The sequence below is a fragment of the Nicotiana tabacum genome, chromosome 6 (genome assembly GCF_000715075.1).
Source record: "Nicotiana tabacum cultivar K326 chromosome 6, ASM71507v2, whole genome shotgun sequence".
Classification (NCBI taxonomy): Eukaryota; Viridiplantae; Streptophyta; class Magnoliopsida; order Solanales; family Solanaceae; genus Nicotiana; species Nicotiana tabacum.
The window spans coordinates 177,058,409-177,075,182 of record NC_134085.1 but is presented as its reverse complement, the minus strand read 5'-3'; the positions used below and the strand labels follow the sequence as shown (position 1 = coordinate 177,075,182).

The 16,774-nt window shown below is 36.3% G+C and overlaps 2 long non-coding RNA genes across 2 annotated transcripts; both read left to right on the top strand.

Annotated features, from left to right (window-relative positions):
- Window positions 1-822: 822 nt before the first annotated feature.
- LOC107769614 (uncharacterized) lies at window positions 823-3,214 on the top strand. Its single transcript, XR_012710173.1, has 2 exons — window positions 823-1,614; window positions 3,119-3,214. It is a non-coding gene; the product is annotated as an uncharacterized LOC107769614 (long non-coding RNA).
- Window positions 3,215-13,698: 10,484 nt separating this feature from the next.
- Window positions 13,699-15,577, top strand: LOC142181517 (uncharacterized). Its single transcript, XR_012710172.1, has 2 exons — window positions 13,699-13,972; window positions 15,482-15,577. It is a non-coding gene; the product is annotated as an uncharacterized LOC142181517 (long non-coding RNA).
- Window positions 15,578-16,774: the final 1,197 nt, after the last annotated feature.

The following is a 16,774-nucleotide window of genomic DNA, read 5'->3' as shown; positions in this document are numbered from 1 at the left end:
TTTTTTTAAATCTCCTACAACGTTGTTTTTATATGAGAATTAGGATTTATAATACTTTCTTAATGTATTCTTTTTTTAGATTTTTGGTTTCAGAAGAGGTGACTTTTGGATGCTTTTCTTTTAGCATAGAAAGATACTTAGATACTCGTTGTTAACAATATCTTTCCTTATTTTGAATAAATTATTTCATTTGGCCATTTCATGAATGATGTTTTGCTTACTGTAATAGACGATAATAGTTAAATGTGCTAGCTTGTTTAGCTGATTTTTCACCTCTAATATAAGATAATTAAATCATCATAGCTACGGGTACGGTTCCCGTGACGTAGTTGCTGTGATTAATTTCGAATTAGCTCTAAATATGAGTATCTATAGTCACTAAAATTAGTTGAATAGTTTTGAGGCGTGTCATTCATACATTTGAATCATATAATCTATGGTCGTCCTATTTTATAACTTAGCTACTAAAATGAATCTCGTAGTTTGCTTTAGGCACGCAACTAAATTATTACAACTACGGGTACGGTTCCCGTGACGTGGTTATGATACTTGATTTTTTTAAAAATCATATATAAGTAGGAATATCTTTAGTTTGCCTTCTTATACAAACCTTTTCTTTAAAATAATTTGAGGTGCGCCATACACAAATAAAAGGCATAACATATGGCCCTCACAAAGTTAGTTTAAAAAATGCTTCGAACCTTCATAGTCGCTGTAAGCGCGTTAATTAAATTATTGTCATAGCTACGGGTATATGGGCGGGCTCCCAACTTCAACACTTGAAATATAAAGACTGAAACAAAAACTAATATAGTTAACGCAGTTGAAACAAACCGATAGAGAAGAACTCTTGAGTCAACAGCTTCGTCCCAACGACCCCGGCTACCCCTTCTTCACCATTGTTAAACAACAACAAATCCGACCACAACACAAACAAACACACACCCAGTTGCGTCTTCATCGAGTTTCATCGAGTCTTCATCTTCTTCATCGAGTTTGAGTTCAACAAACTGCAGCTGCTGCTTCATCGTCTACATGAACCCACTCGATACAGTGGAACTGCAAAGCAGCAGCAAACATGGTTCAAAGTGGCGTTGAAGGTCGCAAGCTCGATATCCATGGACGCTGCTGCGTTTTCTTCTCCAACCTCGTCACCTTCTGACGCTACTGTCCCGTCGTTGCTGCCTTGCCGGACTTTATCACCAGCGAATGGAAAAACCACTAGCAGCAGCGAGCCCGTAGAGTACTTCGTCGTTTGGGTTCGTGCTTAAAGATGAGATCAAAATCTTTCCATGTTCTTGAGGTCCTATCCGAAGCTCTATCGATTTGTTTCAGTTGAGTTGCCGTTCATTGGAGCCAAGACGTCGAGCAGCTTGAGTCTAAACCAAACCTCCATCGATGCCGCTGCTGCTGCCGTGCCGCGATGCTACAGCTCGCCATGGCCAGCTGCTTCTGCTTTCTTCTTCGTCAACCAAACAAACCCAATTGCAGCTGCTTCAACCCAGTCCGAAAACGAGATTCAAACCATCTCATTTGTTCGAGTTTCGGATGGGGTCGTAAAAAACAGTCCATACGAGTTCATCGTCGATCGGTCGTTGTTGTCGTTCATTTCCGGTTAGTTTTTTTTCTAAGTTTTATTTTGTCCATATTCTTGTTTGATATTTTCCGGATCCAAAATCGTTAAATGATTCAATTCTTGTTTTGTTCGTGTCTATTGTTGAATTAATTTTCTAGTTTGATCATATGTTTTGTTGATTTAATTTTCAGATTTAAATGGAACTTTGATTTATTAGTTTTTCAGTTTATTTCATGTGCTTTTATTTATTTTTTGTAAAAGAAATTGTTAGTTTAATTTTAATGTTGTTAGATTCAAAAAAGAAAATTGTTAGTTTAATTCTAATGTTGTTAAATTCAAGTTGAAATTGTTAGTATGTAAAAGAATTTGTTAGCTTAATTTTAGCTTAATTTGTAAAAGAAATTGTTAGTTTAATTTTAATATTGTTAGATTCAAATTGGTTGTTAGTTTAAGTTTAATGTAAAAGAAATTGTTAGTTTAATTTTAGTTTAGTTTGTAAAAGAAATTGTTAGTTTAATTTTAATGTGGTTAAATTCAAGTTGAAATTCAATAAATTATTTCTTCTTCGGTTTATTTTATTCGTTTAAAAGAATTAAGTTGGAATATAGAAATATGCTAGTTTAATCGCTTGAATCATCCGTCTTTGTTGAGTAGCTTAGATTAAATTCGTGCTCATCTTTTGGTTGAAGTTCGTTCTTAATCCGGTGATTTAATGTGATATATATGTGTTGTTAAAAATATCGTTCAGTCAAAATAATTCCGATTGTTGATTTGTTGTTCATAGTCTAAGTTTGAATTTGTTGATTGAACCAGATTAAGGATTGGTTATAGCTGGTAATTTAATTTTAGGTTCTTAGATAATTTTGAAGTTAATAGATTTTTGAATCGGGGCCTAACAGTAGTTTTAGGGGTAAAACGGGAATTAACCAATTACAGATTAATTAATTATGGTGGGGACCAGACATAATGATAAAAGCAAAAAGGAAAAGGTGGGTAATGATGTCTTCTTTTCAAAAAGAGGGAACATGAGGGCCCACTTTGACTGCTTTTCAAAAAGAGGGAACACGGGGGGCCCACATTGACTACTTTTACTAAAGTAAAAGTGTGGGTAATTATAAAAGTTAAAGAGTGCACATAGTGAAAGATTTGGGTCTTGCTTTGGTATATAAGAGACTCATTTGACACTTAAAAGGGGGGAGAAGACAGAGATAAGAGAGAGGAGGCCAAAAATAGAAAGGAATACAAAAATAGAGAGAGAATCAGATAATCAAAAAAGAGGCTGAACATTTAAGAGAGAGAAAATTCCGAAAAAATATTCAAACTTTCAAATAAAAAAAATCTTCTGCTTTCTTTCATTGTTTGAAATTAGCATTAATTTTTGTTGTGTCATCAAAGCTTGAAGCTTTTGTTTTGGGATTAATACTCCACCGGTTTGCAAACTCTGTTCCTGAGTTGTTACTGCTGCTGAACTGTTGTTGCTGTGCTGTATTGTTATTACTGCTACTGATTCTCATCTTCATTTTCTTTTGCTTCCAATATCAGGTACACAACTGACACGCTGGTTATTGTAATCCGAAATATGAAGCATGAATACATATGAAGAATGAAATTTTGAAGTTTTAATTTCGTTTTTCTTTATTCCTTTTGTTGATTGTATTTAAGCTATTTCATATATTACTAAATAATAATTGGAATAAAAAAAAATAACATAAGTTAGTCTTTAATAAATCAGTTTGGCAAAACAGGTTAATTCACTAGTTATGAAGGTTTCAAGATTATCAACAGTAGTTTAATCATGAATAACTAGCTAAATTTAGCTAAGACATGAATTTAAATTAAATTTCGTAAATTAGGCATTAAGGCATGATTTGAGTTCAAGCAAAATTAGAAGAACATTTAAGTCTAATAAACTTTCTAATAAGCTTTAGTAATTATGGTTAAATTTAGTTTCAAATGGTTGTGAATAATTAATCTTAATAATTTTTTTATAACAATGCTGAGTTACGAAATTTGATTCTTTTTGAATATTAGTTGTCGAATTTTTATTTTATTCATAATTTCGAAATTTTGAGTAAAAATTCCTTTTTCATCAATATTTGTATTAATCTAGCAATTAGCATGTCATGTTTTCTTAAAATAATAAAAAAGGCTAGGAATTAATTAGGATTTTCTTTCTTTATTTTAGAGACTAATTTTTATAGAAAAATGTAGTCGCTTTAAGATTTGTCCATTTAAAATAAATGAGATGAGCCTCGCTTAATAAAATGTATAGATTGCGGGGCCCTCAATAAATGTATATTTAACTGCTTAGACTTCAGGATGGACCGTTTAGCAAAATTCCACGGCCCTACCCAAAGTAGATGATACGCTAGTCGCTTTAGGCGCGCCTTTAATAATTTAATTTCCTTAAACTCGGGTGCACATTGATGTGACCCAAATCCAAATCTCAACGGAGTCAAAGTGTGTCGACGACCACGGGTACATTGATTGTAACGCGGTTTGAGATACATTTTCACAACGTTGCAATTCTTGAAAAAAATAACAGTAAATGATAAAAGCGGTTAAAAGTTAAATTTTGCACATAGGTTCAACATGTATTAAATCAGATAATCAAGCCAAATATGACAGTTGAGCGACCCTGCTAGAACCACGGAACTCGGGAATGCCTAACACCTTCTCCCGGGTTAATAGAATTCCTTATCCGGATTTCTAGTTCGTAGACTGTAATACAGAGTCATTCTTTTCCTCAATTCGGGATTAAATTGGTGACTTGGGACACCCTAAATCTCTCAAGTGGCAACTCTGAAATAAATAAACAAATCTCGTTTCGATTGTCCTTTAATTGGAAAAAACTCCTTTGTACCCTCTTGGGTATGAAAAAAGGAGGTGTGACAGCTCTGGCGACTCTGCTGGGGAGAGAATCAAATTTAAATGCAAACGATTTAAATTATTAAATGGGGAACCATGGTCCCTTTTTACAACCATCTGTAAAAAGAAGGGTTTGCATTTTATGTTCTTTCATAGATCTTGGGCTGAGGCAAAAGGAAAATTTGCCCCAAGCTGGCAGGGACCATTTGTAATAACCAGAGTGTTGTCTAACGGAGCATTGTATTTGACAGATGTGGAAGGAAAATGTGTAGAAATGACCATCAATTCCGATGCGGTCAAGAGATATTATGTATGATTTCTTTATTTTCTGAATGTATTTGTTCGTATTTGGCATATCTTAAAGATTGAAATGATGAAGGCATTTTATTCTTCTATCCAAACACTCCTATCCCTTATTATCCCCTTCGAGCCTTACTTATTTTTCATACACCTCTTTCGGAATCAGCGGCACTATTAGAGAACACAGGTGCCGAACATAAAGAAAAGAAGGAAAGAAAAGAAAAAAAAAGGAAAAGAAAAAGAAAAGAAGAAAAGGAAAAGAAAGAAAAGTGAAAGAAAAGGAAAGGAAGAAAATCACAACAACAAAGTTAAATACAGTGAACTACGTTTGACTTGATCCCGAAAGGGTACGTAGGCAGCCTTACTCCGAGGTTCAGTCATACCAAATAGAAATCCAAAAATCCCCAAGCAAGAAACTGGGGCAAAAGTGTTGATTGTTATGTAAGTTGGATTCCGAAAGTTGTAATTTGAACCCTTTTGAATTGTTTTGAGCCTTTTATACCTTTCTTTCTAACTCAATCCAAAAGCCTACATTACGGTCCAAAGAAAGACCTTATGATCAGTTTTGAGAAATGCCAAGATGAACAGGTAGGAATAACCCACGACAGGGGCAACACTCTGGTTCGAGCAAGAAGAACAAAAATAAATGAGAGAGTCTTATAGGTGAAAACCCTCACGGGCACTGTAAGGCGACGGGAGCTGAGAGAAAAATAAATGAGAGAGTCTTGTTGGTGAAAACCTTTACGGGCACCTCAAGGCGAAGGTGAGATAAGAAATGGAAAACCGAGAAAGGTCTGTTGATAGAAACCGTTTCGCGGTACCGTAGGGAAACAAGGTTAAGGTCTGGATAAATAAAACAAGTGATTGAAGTTCTAGGCAATGAGGTACGACAATTGAGAGTTGTTTGGTTGGACAGATTGGGCTGATTAATTCAAAATGCATGTCATGACCATTGGTACTAGTTGTCTCGCTCAGATAAGTTTCTTTTCCTTCTCTTGTCAAACAGTCATTTAGTTTCCTCTTGGGCTCAACAGTGGCGACTCTCGCTGAGGCCTGTACTCAGTTGACTCAAGAATTCTTCAGAGAGAACACACTCCGGCTGATAATTACTTGTCTTCCCAAATTGAATTTAGAGACCCGCAAAGATGCTACTCAAGTAGTAGCAAATCTGCAGAGGCAAACATTTTAGTCTTTATATTTCAACCGTTGAAGTTGGGAGCCCACCCAGATAACAGAGGAATACATTTCAGTCTTTATATTTCAAACGTTGAAGTTGGGAGCCCGCCCAGATAACAGAGGCATACATTTCAGTCTTTATATTTCAAGCGTTGAAGTTGGGAGCCCGCCCAGATAACAGAGGCATACATTTTAGTCTTTACATTTCAAGCGTTGAAGTTGGGAGCCCACCTAGATAACAGAGGCATACATTTCAGTCTTTATATTTCAAGTGTTGAAGTTGGGAGCCCGCCCATATAACAGAGGCATACATTTCAGTCTTTATATTTCAAGTGTTGAAGTTGGGAGCCCGCCCATATAACAGAGGAATACATTTCAGTCTTTAATTTTCAAGTGTTGAAGTTGGGAGCCCGCCCATAGAACAGAGGCATACATTTCAAAATCAAGTCAGAGGACAATAAAATAGAGGGTTACAATAGGAATCCCCAGCAGGAAACAATAAAAATCCCCAGCACCGGGAAGCAGAAGGTTGCAACAAGAGGTCTCAGTACAAACTCAAGTGCATGTGTCAAAAAAAGAAGAAAAGCACCGGAAAAAATGCAAGCAGACAAGAAAGCAAGGCAACAAGAAAAATTGCAGTCTAGCCTAGCTTCTTGTTTTCTTTTAAGCACGGTGTAACAAGAAGATCGGTAAGCAGTAGTAATAGCATGCAACAACAGTAACATTGCAGTCCCACGGTAGTCCCAGCTACCAAAACTTCCCGAATTACATTGACCTGATTCCTGTTTAGCCCAGGATATGTAGGAAACCTTTGAAGCAAAGGTTCGGTCAAATCTTTTTCAAAAAACAAAATGCTTCACACGGAGTACTCGGATGGGCAAAAATCGCTCGCTTTATCTTTGCACGAAAACCCTTCGTGTCTTCGGGCAAAGAGGGGCAGCTGTAAGCACGTGATTTTTGCCCTATATGAGAATTACTCCCAAAAAATTCAAAAAATAAAATAATTTTCCTTGGTGTGCAATTTTTGTGATATTTTGTGATATTTTGTGTAACTATTTGTATGTTTGTCTGTGCATGTTTATTTGTTAAATTATTAAAAATACAAAAATATGTCGCATTTTGCGTGTAGGATTTAATTATACAATTGTTAGTAATTAAATTTGTTTTACAAAAAATAAAAAATTACAAAAAATAGGCATCGTTTGCATTTTTAGCATTTAATGTCCAAATATACAATTTTATGCTTAATTATTACTTAATTATGCGTTAATTGTTATTGGGAGTTAATTTGCACTTTTATAACTTAATTTAGTTCTTAATAATAGTTTAAGTATTTTTATAATTTAGATTTAGAAAAATAAAAGAAGAAAAGAGAGCGAAAATATAAAGAAAGTCGGAATTGGGCCTCTTCTTCGATTTCAAGCCACAGGCCCAAAAAATGGCCCAATCTTCCCAAACGACCCAGTCCATTTCGAACTGGGTCGACCCGGTCCATAACCCAACACCCTTATTATCTTGCATTTCAAAAATAAAACAAAAAAACAAAACCCAAAAACCCTAAAAGACCTAAACCATCCCCCCCTCCTATCTTCTTCTTCTTCCTCAAGCTTCCTCAAGCACACAACCATGGCTGCCCTCGACCCCACTCCCTCACGTCCAAACACCATTAACAAACAGCTTCGTCCCAACGACCCCGGCTACCCCTTCTTCACCATTGTTAAACAACAATAAATCCGACCACAACACAAACACACACACACCCAGCTGCGTCTTCATCGAGTTTCATCGAGTCTTCATCTTCTTCATCGAGTTTGAGTTCAACGAACTGCAGCTGCTGCTTCATCATCTACATGAACCCACTCGATACAGTGGAATTGCAAAGCAGCAGCAAACATGGTTCAAAGTGGTGTTGAAGGTCGCAAGCTTGATATCCATGGACGCTGCTGCGTTTTCTTCTCCAACCTCGTCACCTTCTGACGCTACTGTCCCGTCGTTGCTGCCTTGCCGGACTTTATCACCGGCGAATGGAAACATCACTAGCAGTAGCGAGCCCGTAGAGTACTTCGTCGTTTGGGTTCGTGCTTAAAGATGAGATCAAAATCTGTCTGTGTTCTTGAGGTCCTATCCGAAGCTCTATCGGTTTGTTTCAGTTGAATTGCCGTTCATTGGAGCCAAGATGTCGAGCAGCTTGAGTCTAAACCAAACCTCCATCGATGCCGCTGTTGCTGCCGTGCCGCGATGCTACAGCTCGCCATGGCCAGCTGCTTATGCTTTCTTCTTCGTCATCCAAACAAACCCCATTGCAACTGCTTCAATCCAGTCCGAAAACGAGATTCAAACCATCTCGTTTGTTCGAGTTTCGGATGGGGTCGTAAAAAACAGTCCATACGAGTTCATCGTCGATCGGTCGTTGTTGTCATTCATTTCCGGTTAGATGGTTTTCTAAGTTTTATTTTGTCCATATTTTTGTTTGATATTTTCCGGATCCAAAATTGTTAAATGATTCAATTCTTGTTTTGTTCGTGTCTATCGTTGAATTAATTTTCTAGTTTGATCATATGTTTTGCTGATTTAATTTTCAGATTTAAATGGAACTTTGATTTATTAGTTTTTCAGTTTATTTCATGTGCTTTTATTTATTTTTTGTAAAAGAAATTGTTAGTTTAATTTTAATGTTGTTAGATTCAAAAAAGAAAATTGTTAGTTTAATTCTAATGTTGTTAAATTCAAGTTGAAATTGTTAGTATGTAAAATTAGCTTAATTTGTAAAAGAAATTGTTAGTTTAATTTTAATATTGTTAGATTCAAATTGGTTGTTAGTTTAAGTTTAATGTAAAAGAAATTGTTAGTTTAATTTTAGTTTAGTTTGTAAAAGAAATTGTTAGTTTAATTTTAATGTGGTTAAATTCAAGTTGAAATTCAATCAATTATTTCTTCTTCGGTTTATTTTATTCGTTTAAAAGAATTAAGTTGGAATATAGAAATATGTTAGTTTAATCGCTTGAATCATTCGTTTTTGTTGAGTAGCTTAGATTAAATTCGTGTTCATCTTTTGGTTGAAGTTCGTTCTTAATCCGGTGATTTAATGTGAAATATATGTGTTGTTAAAAATATCGTTCAGTCAAAATAATTCCGATTGTTGATTTGTTGTTCATAGTCTAAGTTTGAATTTGTTGATTGAACCGGATTAAGGATTGGTTATAGCTGGTAATTTAATTTTAGGTTCTTAGATAATTTTGAAGTTAATAGATTTTTGAATCGGGGCCTAACAGTAGTTAATTAATTATGGTGTGGACCAGACATAATGATAAAAGCAAAAAGGAAAAGGTGGGTAATGATGTCTTCTTTTCAAAAAGAGGGAACATGGGGGCCCACTTTGACTGCTTTTCAAAAAGAGGGAACACGGGGGGCCCACATTGACTACTTTTACTAAAGTAAAAGTGTGGGTAATTATAAAAGTTAAATTTTGCACATAGGTTCAACATGTATTAAATCAGATAATCAAGCCAAATATGACAGTTGAGCGACCGTGCTAGAACCACGGAACTCGGGAATGCCTAACACCTTCTCCCGGGTTAACAGAATTCCTTATCCGGATTTCTAGTTCGTAGACTGTAATACAGAGTCATTCTTTTCCTCAATTCGGGATTAAATTGGTGACTTGGGACACCCTAAATCTCCCAAGTGGCGACTCTGAAATAAATAAACAAATCCCGTTTCGATTGTCCTTTAATTGGAAAAAACTCCTTTGTACCCTCTTGGTTATGTAAAAAGGAGGTGTGACAGCTCTGGTGACTCTGCTGGGCCCTATATGAGAATTACTCCCAAAAAATTCAAAAAATAAAATAATTTTCCTTGGTGTGCAATTTTTGTGATATTTTGTGTAACTATTTGTATGTTTGTCTGTGCATGTTTATTTGTTAAATTATTAAAAATACAAAAATATGTCGCATTTTGCTTAAACGCTTTAATAAATGTGCAGGATGAGCACGACAATAAATGAGCCTTTTTCATTAATGACCAAAATCCCTTTTGAGCTGCAATTGTGGTGGAATGATTTGGGCAAAGAAGGGCAAGACGAAGTGAGAAAATATTTGAAAGACCTTCCGGATTTATTAGACATTCAGCCTCGGGGGATATCATCAGGGCATTGGTCGCCCATTGGGATTCGGCACATAATGTGTTTCATTTTTCAGACTTTGAACTCACCCCAACAATAGAAGAAATAACGGGGTACATTGGAAGTGACCAAGCTCCATTGAGATTCAAATACTTGATTGCTCCTAGAGCCATTACCATACATCGATTCCTGGATTTCTTGAAAGTACCCCAGACAGTTCATCACTCAGATTTTGCAAAGGGTTTCTACAGTTTTCGCTTCGTGTATGATAGATATGGCCATGTGGGCGGGTTCAATAATCCAGACTTTAAGCTTTGCAGCAGAAATAGCCGACAAAAATGGGAGGAACACAGGCGAGTGGCATTTATGGTAGCTTTTTTGGGTCTCGTAATATTCCCAAGGAAAGATGGTAATATTGATTTGAAAGTAGCAGGCGTCGTCAGTACTTTGCAAACCATGGGGAAAAGCACTTTAGCACCTATGATTGTGGCTGATATCTTCAGAGCTCTCACTGCGTGCAAAGCTGGGGGCAAATTTTTTGAGGGATGTAACTTATTGTTACAAATGTGGATGATTGAGCATTTGTGCCCGCGCTCTCAGTTATTGAGTTATGGCTCGGCTGAGAAAACTTGTATAGGGGAATTTTGTACGAGAATCAAAGGGGCTAGTATACCTGAAGGAGTCACGGCTTGGGCATTATTATTTCGGAACCTCAAGGCTAGCCAGATACAATGGGTGCTTGGATGGTTGTCTGTCGAGGAAGTCATATATATGCCAGCAGCCCGACCGCATTTTTTGTTAATGGGACTCAAAAGCATACAACCTTATGCACCGTATCGGGTTCTGAGGCAACTCGGTAGATATTAAGTAATACCGAGAGATGAAGATTTGAGTACCCAAGTGGTTGAAATTAGTCCTGACGGTCGATTCCCCGAGGAAGAGGTTCGTCAAATTTGGAGTGAGTGTCAATATCTGATGGCAAACACTTGTGTGTCTGATAGGGTCAGAGGGGAAATTGCTCCAGGGTATCACGAATGGTTCATAGGTGACATGGCATATGGGAGACCGGCTAAAAGACCTCATCTCGAAGATTTTGCCAAGTCGTCCCAAGAGCAGTGGGATTGGTTATCAAAGGAAGAAAGCTATCGAGTTGAGATTGGTAAATTAAAGCAACAAGTCGAGAGTCTGAAATTCAAGAACAGTGTACAGGTTGCCGAAGATCAAGGTGAAAAGAATAGACTAGCCAGAGAAAATGACACTCTTAAGGCCCAAATCCGACAGTTGAAGATAACTATCGATAAGCAACCGAGGAGCCGATCCGATGAACAATTGGTAAAAAGATTGGAAGGCGAAGTCAGAGAATGGCGGGATGAGCTAGGAAAAGTTGAAAACGTCATGGCAGAACTTAAAGCACAGTGGGCGACAAAAATCGAAGAGCGTCGCCAATACTTGAATCAGTTGAAAAGGGACCATGAGAAAATTGTTGCCAATTTAAAGAAAAAAGTAGTTGCCCTTGAAGGTAAAGCGGTTAGGCAGGCTAGACATTGTTACAACTTGTTAGCCCAAATGGAGGCAGAAGTACAACAGCTGCAAGACCAACACTTGCAAGACTCCCGGGCTTTAAAGACGTGCAGCGATCAGATAAGACGCTTGCTCATAGAAAAGAAGCAAACAAAAGACAGGATTAGAGCCATTGCTCATGCTATTGTCAGGAGATGCCGGGTTTGTGAAGACATGACCCGTACTACTTTTATCTCAGCAGTGATGATCTATGTGAAGCGAACCATGAATGAGTTAGAGCAGCTTGAAAGGGATTTGGATCCTAGACCCACGGCGAGGCCGAACGACGCCCTTGCGGATACCTAAGTTTGAAGCACTAGAATATGCATAGTCCGTGTCTGTGAGTGTCTACCATTTCGAGTCAGTCTTTTGTACGTCTGTTATCTTTCTGGATTGAGTATGTTTGCAAGCTTATAGTTTTTTGTTTGCTTTCAGATTGCGTTTGTTAGTTTCTTTCCAAAACAAAAGATGTCGATTTTGTAAGAGTCTGTTTATTAATGAAAGTTGAGCATTTTATTTCCACCCTTATTTTTACATTTATCTTCACGAACTACGCTTGGTTTGATTCGTGCGGGGTTACGATACGTAGGCAATCTCCATAGGATTCGACCATAACCGAAAAGAAATAAACAAGGAAAACCAAGAAAAATAGAAAGAAAAAAAAAAGAGCGGAAAAACAAGAGAGGGAAAAGAAAAAGCACAAGAGAGGGATAAGGCGAGGAGAAGAAAAACGAAACAAGGAATGAAATGCCGGGATGACGCATGCAATCAGGCAAACGCGTAATAGAAAGGAATAACTGTATAAGTGCATTCATGCCAACGTGTGGTTGTTAAATCTGTTAAGACCTAATCGCTAACAAAGTGGTTGTCTAAATGTGTGATATCAGGCAGGTGGTTGATTGATTGGCAATTCTGGCAACTCATCCATACAACACTCGGTCGAAAGATCAAGTAAAAATGACAGGGCAGGATTCGGAAATCAGCATCGTAGACCCTTCGAATGAGGTTGAGGTAACAGATGTGGGTGCTATGAAAGAAGAGATGAGGAAATTAAAAGCACAAATGGCTGAAATGCATCAGGCATGGTCGCAGGGACACCCAGCACCACTATATCCTGCCAACCCATCTTACATCCCACCCTTGGCTCAAGCTCAGGAGCCTATCACTCCCCACGCATCTTCAGCTTTCCCTTATCAGGCCCAGGGTTATGGTACCACGTCATACGCTTCCCCAGCTCCACCCTCCAAACAAAACCCTCCACCACCCATGGTTCCCGTCTTTGTGGCACCTCCCCCAGCTCCACTACATAGATCATCCAGTGAGCCTCTATTCCAAGCTCACGACACCAAATATTACCCTCCCAAACCCACTTTCAAAGCGCCTGAGCCATATACCTCCTCTACCCATTTTGAAATCCCGGGAGAAGTTGAGAAACCGGTTAAGAATGCAGAACAAGAGGAGGTGATTCATAAAGTCAAAAGCCTGGAGCAATCCTTCAGGAACATGCATGGTTTAGGAAACCAAGTTAGTGTCGCATACAAAGATTTGTGCCCTTTTCCTGATGTACAGTTGCCTACGGGGTTTAAAATGCCGAAGTTTGACTTATATGAGGGACACGGTGACCCAGTAGCCCATCTGCGTGGTTTCTGTAGCAAAATGAGAGGGGCCGGGGGAAAAGATGAGTTGTTGATAGCATATTTCGGGCAAAGCCTGAGCGGGTCAGCGCTAGAATGGTACACGAGGCAAGAACCCGGCCGATGGTATACATGGGATGATTTGGCCCAGGCATTCATTGGCCATTTCCAATATAACCTCGAGATAGTCCCTGATCGCCTGTCATTGTTGAAACTAGAAAAGAAGCCTGGGGAAAGTTTTAGAGAGTTTGGTTTCCGCTGGAGGGAACAAGCTGCAAGGGTTGATCCTCCCATGCGGGAGAGTGAGATGGTAGATTACTTCTTGCAAACATTGGAACCTACTATTTTGGTCGTCTAGTGACATCTGTCGGGAAGTCGTTTAATGAAGTGGTAAAGATGGGAGCCATGATTGAAGAAGGATTGAAATCTAACAAGATCTTGAGCTACTCGGCGTTTCAGTTGAGTTGCCGTTCATTGGAGCCAAGACGTCGAGCAGCTTGAGTCTAAACCAAACCTCCATCGATGCCGCTGCTGCTGCCGTGCCGCGATGCTACAGCTCGCCATGGCCAGCTGCTTCTGCTTTCTTCTTCGTCAACCAAACAAACCCAATTGCAGCTGCTTCAACCCAGTCCGAAAACGAGATTCAAACCATCTCATTTGTTCGAGTTTCGGATGGGGTCGTAAAAAACAGTCCATACGAGTTCATCGTCGATCGGTCGTTGTTGTCGTTCATTTCCGGTTAGTTTTTTTTCTAAGTTTTATTTTGTCCATATTCTTGTTTGATATTTTCCGGATCCAAAATCGTTAAATGATTCAATTCTTGTTTTGTTCGTGTCTATCGTTGAATTAATTTTCTAGTTTGATCATATGTTTTGTTGATTTAATTTTCAGATTTAAATGGAACTTTGATTTATTAGTTTTTCAGTTTATTTCATGTGCTTTTATTTATTTTTTGTAAAAGAAATTGTTAGTTTAATTTTAATGTTGTTAGATTCAAAAAAGAAAATTGTTAGTTTAATTCTAATGTTGTTAAATTCAAGTTGAAATTGTTAGTATGTAAAAGAATTTGTTAGCTTAATTTTAGCTTAATTTGTAAAAGAAATTGTTAGTTTAATTTTAATATTGTTAGATTCAAATTGGTTGTTAGTTTAAGTTTAATGTAAAAGAAATTGTTAGTTTAATTTTAGTTTAGTTTGTAAAAGAAATTGTTAGTTTAATTTTAATGTGGTTAAATTCAAGTTGAAATTCAATAAATTATTTCTTCTTCGGTTTATTTTATTCGTTTAAAAGAATTAAGTTGGAATATAGAAATATGCTAGTTTAATCGCTTGAATCATCCGTCTTTGTTGAGTAGCTTAGATTAAATTCGTGTTCATCTTTTGGTTGAAGTTCGTTCTTAATCCGGTGATTTAATGTGAAATATATGTGTTGTTAAAAATATCGTTCAGTCAAAATAATTCCGATTGTTGATTTGTTGTTCATAGTCTAAGTTTGAATTTGTTGATTGAACCGGATTAAGGATTGGTTATAGCTGGTAATTTAATTTTAGGTTCTTAGATAATTTTGAAGTTAATAGATTTTTGAATCGGGGCCTAACAGTAGTTTTAGGGGTAAAACGGGAATTAACCAATTACAGATTAATTAATTATGGTGGGGACCAGACATAATGATAAAAGCAAAAAGGAAAAGGTGGGTAATGATGTCTTCTTTTCAAAAAGAGGGAACATGGGGGCCCACTTTGACTGCTTTTCAAAAAGAGGGAACACGGGGGGGGCCCACATTGACTACTTTTACTAAAGTAAAAGTGTGGGTAATTATAAAAGTTAAAGAGTGCACATAGTGAAAGATTTGGGTCTTGCTTTGGTATATAAGAGACTCATTTGATACTTAAAAGGGGGGAGAAGAAAGAGATAAGAGAGAGGAGGCCAAAAATAGAAAGGAATACAAAAATAGAGAGAGAATCAGATAATCAAAAAAGAGGCTGAACATTTAAGAGAGAGAAAATTCCGAAAAAATATTCAAACTTTCAAATAAAAAAAAAATCTTCTGCTTTCTTTCATTGTTTGAAATTAGCATTAATTTTTGTTGTGTCATCAAAGCTTGAAGCTTTTGTTTTGGGATTAATACTCCACCGGTTTGCAAACTCCTGTTCCTGGGTTGTTACTGTTGCTGAACTGTTGTTGTTGTGCTATATTGTAATTACTGCTACTGATTCTCATCTTCATTTTCTTTTGCTTCCAATATCAGGTACACAACTGACACGCTGGTTATTGTAATCCGAAATATGAAGCATGAATACATATGAAGAATGAAATTTTGAAGTTTTAATTTCGTTTTTCTTTATTCCTTTTGTTGATTGTATTTAAGCTATTTCATGTATTACTAAATAATAATTGGAATAAAAAAAATAACATAAGTTAGTCTTTAATAAATCAGTTCGGCAAAACAGGTTAATTCACTAGTTATGAAGGTTTCAAGATTATCAACAGTAGTTTAATCATGAATAACTAGCTAAATTTAGCTAAGACATGAATTTAAATTAAATTTTAGGCATTAAGGCATGATTTGAGTTCAAGCAAAATTAGAAGAACATTTAAGTCTAATAAACTTTCTAATAAGATTTAGTAATTATGGTTAAATTTAGTTTCAAATGGTTGTGAATAATTAATCTTAATAATTTTTTTTATAACAATGCTGAGTTACGAAATTTTATTCTTTTTGAATATTAGTTGTCGAATTTTTATTTTATTCATATTTTCGAAATTTTGAGTAAAAATTCCTTTTTCATCAATATTTGTATTAATCTAGCAATTAACATATCATGTTTTCTTAAAATAATAAAAAAGGCTGGGGAATTTAACAACATGACTCAAGGCATGATTTGTGAATAAATTTAGTTTCATTACCCACCTTTTCCTTTTTGCTTTTATCATTATGTCTGGTCCCCACCATAATTAATTAATCTGTAATTGGTTAATTCCCGTTTTACCCCTAAAACTACTGTTAGGCCCCGATTCAAAAATCTATTAACTTCAAAATTATCTAAGAACCTAAAATTAAATTACCAGCTATAACCAATCCTTAATCCGGTTCAATCAACAAATTCAAACTTAGACTATGAACAACAAATTAACAATCGGAATTATTTTGACTGAACGATATTTTTAACAACACATATATTTCACATTAAATTACCGGATTAAGAACGAACTTCAACCAAAAGATGAGCACGAATTTAATCTAAGCTACTCAACAAAGACGGATGATTCAAGCGATTAAACTAACATATTTCTATATTCCAACTTAATTCTTTTAAACGAATAAAATAAACCGAAGAAGAAATAATTGATTGAATTTCAACTTGAATTTAACCACATTAAAATTAAACTAACAATTTCTTTTACAAACTAAACTAAAATTAAACTAACAATTTCTTTTACATTAAACTTAAACTAACAACCAATTTGAATCTAACAATATTAAAATTAAACTAACAATTTCTTTTACAAATTAAGCTAAAATTAAGCTAACAAATTCTTT